The sequence below is a fragment of the Penaeus chinensis genome, chromosome 31 (genome assembly GCF_019202785.1).
Source record: "Penaeus chinensis breed Huanghai No. 1 chromosome 31, ASM1920278v2, whole genome shotgun sequence".
Lineage (NCBI taxonomy): Eukaryota > Metazoa > Arthropoda > Malacostraca > Decapoda > Penaeidae > Penaeus > Penaeus chinensis.
In genome coordinates this window covers 17458711-17463710 of record NC_061849.1, presented here as the reverse complement: position 1 = coordinate 17463710, position 5000 = coordinate 17458711, and positions in this window count along the sequence as shown.

The window sequence follows — 5000 nt, the reverse complement described above, 5'->3', positions numbered from 1 at the left end:
AAGTTATCAAATACATTCTGCTGAGAGTGCATGGATTATATTCACAAACATTTTATGTTGATTTAACTGCTTTTTATAAATCAAATACTTGAAGAAGATGTAAATGACTAATAAATGTAGTTCTTCTCAAGACTAAAATTATACTAAAATAGTGTTCTGAAATCTAGATCTAATGACATTGAGCAAATTTCATTTTAGCAAAACATCATCATATTTTAGGATATTTTTTTTCTTCTTTCACTCTATCATTTTCTCTCAATGTTCATGCATGTATCAACATGTGCGCACTCACTCTCTCTGTCTCTGTCTCTGTCTTCGTCTTCGTCTTCGTCTTTCTCTCTCTCTCTCTCTCTCTCTCTGTGACTCTAAAAAGAAATTTACATAACACCCTATATTATATATTTATCAAAATATATAATGTTTCATATTCAATAGCCATGTAATATAAATTTTACAGAAAGACTTGGCTAATTAGCATATGTAGATAAGAAAATTTTGTAAACAGATCTCTTAAATAATTTACACTGTGTTTTCATAATTATACATATCCTTTAAAATATCTTACACTGCTCTTGCTGAGGAATTCCAAAGGGAAATGTCTTACGATGAACATTCAACTAAATCAAAATGTAGTGCAGATTTTTGTATAATCATATTTATATTAGTGTAGCAAAGGTCTGCACTTCTTCAACATGAACATAATTTTTTTTTTTTTTTTTTTACATGACTAGTTCACAATTTCTTCCATGATAATATCACTCTGAAAAAATATGCAAAGTCCTTATGACACCTAATGCTTTTTCGTTAAACAGTGGGCAACCTTGACTATCTGAAAGCCTACTCCAGTCTGTCAGTTTTCTTTTGAATGACTGTCTTTGAGTAATCATTTTTTCAATCATAACAATTATGATGCAGCTTATAAAAATCAAGGCAACTGGCATAATCTTGACAATAATAACTCAATATTGACTAAAAGAGGTACAAACCCAGGATAAATAATTAATACAACAATTTGTCTTCTATTTGTAGATATATAATATTGTCTAGTAATATCATATCTAGCATTCAGACAATAGTATACAAGCATAAATATAAATTCTGCTTCATATACATATATTTATCTTCCTTTCATCTCTTTCAGTATATCACTTATATACTCATGATCTTCACTATTACAAGTAATTACAATCTACAATATATTAAACTTTTTGCTATGATTTTGTTTTCTCAAAGGAATATTATATTAACCCCTAGGATCTTGATGATGTGATCATCAAATCATGAGAAAATTAGTTAAGGGCCAGATGACGTCAATATGCCATCATCAAAAAAAATGGCTAAGGGCCGGGGTGACAGGGATATGTCATCATGCAAATTTTTGGCTAAAGGCTAGGATGATGGGAATGGACTCACCATGAGTGCACAAAGCTCGTGGAGGGTGATTAGATTTAGTGGGCATTTAGGAAGGGCCTTTTACATTATTTCCATTGGTAAATGAGTGTGGAATGTACTATCCATGAACCATGACAGGAAGAGAGCCACCTCTATGGAGAATACTATTTTCATGCTCAGGAACCTATTCCTGCTTGCTGTGACTGGTAGTGCATAGTGTATTAAAGAAAATTTAATATTGCAAAAATATTATAAAATGATGCAAATAACAAAATGTTATTACTGTTATTGTCATTGTACAGTTATAGACTACCTAGAGAAATTATATTGAGGCTGTGTAAGGAAAACATTCTATTTCAATGTTGATACAGTATATCACAATAATTAATAAAAATAATAATAATAATAATAATAATAATAATAATAATAATAATAATTTTAAAAAATAAGGCTTGAGCAGAAAAAGGGATAATAACAATGTAAAAGCGAGAAAAGGAGTTTTAACACTGTACACATGTGTTTGTGGGCACTTGACCTACAAGTCACACATCCAGGAGAATCACAAGTCAAGGAAACCTACACCTGGATTCTGGGCCTTGTGTAGGCAGCAAAGCACCCGGATCCAAATGGTCACATTAGCACTAAACTTGTTTGCATGACCTCTGAGATCTTGGGAGAAAGTTTTTTCTTAAGCTTTACCCAGGCTATTAGAATCAAGAGCAACACTCCAGTCCTGTGAAAACCTAACCATATTCTGTCCAAAGATATTTTTAGTGTATTGTGTGGAGGTTTAATATGAATGGATATTATACACAGAAACATGTTTAACTGCCTATGCAATAAGGACATCTTGTTTGCCTTCTACATGGACTTCTTTCAGTAGTGAACCTATACCAAACATGAAATCTTTACCTAATGCAAACTGTTTTAACTAACTATAGTACAATTATTTTTTTTTTTTCTTCAAAAATCCAAACTACATTAGTGATTAACTGTCTCTTGGTAAAACAGTATAACAATAATTGTATATTTCTAAATAATCCTTCTTAATGCTTCTACTATACATTTGATCAAAACATTTTCCATAAAACATGCTGCATTGCTAGTTACAGAAACATGTCAGTTGCTTGATCATCTCTAGTTACATTATACCTAGTAAACATCCTTTAAAACAGCAATAAAGCTGTCTTTGGAAAATACTGAAAACTTATTGTGTCTGCATATGATTTGTAGCATTTTGTGTTGTACTAAAAATATCCGTGCTTCCTATTACCTTAAATCTTTTCAAAAGTTTATATCTTACAAAGAAAAGAAAAGAAAAGAAAAGAAAAGAAAAGAAAAGAAAAGAAAAGGGAGGAGGAGAAGAAGAAGAAGAAGAAGAAGAAGAAGAAGAAGAAGAAGAAGAAGAAGAAGAAGAAGAAGAAGAAGAAGAAGAAGAAGAAGAAGAAGAAGAAGAAGAAGAAGAAGAAGAAGAAAGGATAAGACAAAAATCCATTAAAAGTGTATGAATGCATTTTCTCATTAAAAGCTACACAATTTCTTGAGGGAAAATATCTTTCAGACACCACAGTCTGTTACTTACAGAATCAACATTTACAGCTAACGAGAATTCAGTGCATCTCACACAGAAATTGAAGTTATGTATAAAAAATGGGCCAAAACTATATATTCAACTTTCAGAAATTAAAACTTTGACGTAGATTACAACAATCTTACTGGATAACTACTGACAATGAAAATAACTACATATTATGAGAAGAAAAATAGGAAAAAAAGGTTACCTAACAGCAGACAGGAAGTAGTCTATACTTTTATACTCTAACCCTTTACTTCCAGACAGCTATGGCAAGAAAGTGTTACTTCAGTTTATAGTCTTTCTATCATGGATTTTGCAACATGGTGGCTGCATACTTATTGATACATGTCTATATCAAAGCCACAAACCAAGACTTCATCAGAGAATACATGGTGTGCCTGTATGTGGTGCATGCTGCCATGTATACTCAAAATCAGAATTTAGGCCTTATATCCTTTTAGTTGGTCTGGAAACTTTGGGTTAAAACTGTACTTCACTTCCAAAATTATATACTGAAAAGTACTAACAATGGCAGCCAGGAGGGAAAAGCCTCCCAAACTATTGGTGGTCCTCTAGTGGTACTGGTCCCAAAATTGATGACCAGACTCTAAGTACCCCTAAAGAAAGTACCAGTGATACTATTAACTAGCACTCTCTATGTACTGGTATTATATTTTTGGATAAGTAGCCATTTTCCAAATAACTGCAGTAATCAGTAATTTTTGGTATATAAATCTAATCTAACAGTAGTACTTCCCAACACTACTGCACAGAAAAAGTTTGTCACATTATAGTATATGATTGCAGAGCAAAAAACAAAACAATAAAAAAATATGAACAGCTGTAAAATCAAAATTCTATCAACTTTATGTTGATAGAATGTTCTTTTGACTTGATATTCTTAAGATACAGTAAGAGAAAAATCATCTTGAAAATGTGTCCCAGTCCCATGAACAACAGAAAAGAATTTACCCAAAACTTTATGGTGACAGATTTTACATACAGTTTCAGTATTGGAAATTAATACTTTTAGACTGGAAAGTTGCTCCTCTTCTATAAATATTACTGTAAATAATAGAAGAAGGTTGTGATATGTTTATATACTCAATGGGAAAATAATGGATAAAATGACAGGATATATGAGATATGTCATACTTTTCCATGATAAAGCAAAAGTTTCATGAACCTAATTAATATGAATTTCATGTGAGATATTTATCTTATTCCAGAACTTGAGTCAGTATCAATAAACTGTATTACATAGGCATAAAAAAATATTTCTGTTGTAAAAAAAAAAAAAAAAAAAAAAGTATGAAAGTTTGAAAGGAAGAGATACTCTGAATTTTAATTACAGATCATGTAATAAATCATAATTACAATAGAGTAAATAAATGTATATGTAAAACTACAAATATAAATTACACTCACACAAGCAAGCATTTAAAAGCATCCCCACTCAAAATACAACTTGCTTTTATATGCTTGCCTTTCACTACTTTTGAGAACCATTTTACAACAGCTTCAGAACCTATAGAAGCTGCTCATATATGTCTTATATTAAATTAGTGTCACTGATGCCTGGTGACTAGTTGAAAGCAAATTCTTGGTGAGGGAACTTTGTCAAGATTGCTTGGTTTGAGTTAGATTGGAGCACTCTTAAGTACAGTTTCATCAAGACCCTTTTTCAAGCTTTCCTTCAAAACCTTATTTTATTAATTACACAAAAATGCAAGTTAACATAAAATACAATCTATGGGATATTTCATGACAGATTTTAATGTTTAAATTAAGAAACTGTTGGTGCTATATATTAGCTTTCACTAAACACTAGATATAGGTAAAGTGAAAGTTTAGAGTTAAAAAAGTGTATGTTTGAAATTTGCTGAGGAAACATGTGTCAGACTTGTTAATTACCATGGCATCATATGCATGTGTCTGTGTGTATATATCTACAATATATAAATAAAGACTTTAGTAAATATGGAAGTTAATATATTAGACTTCAAGTGACAAAAAATATATTTCAAATCTT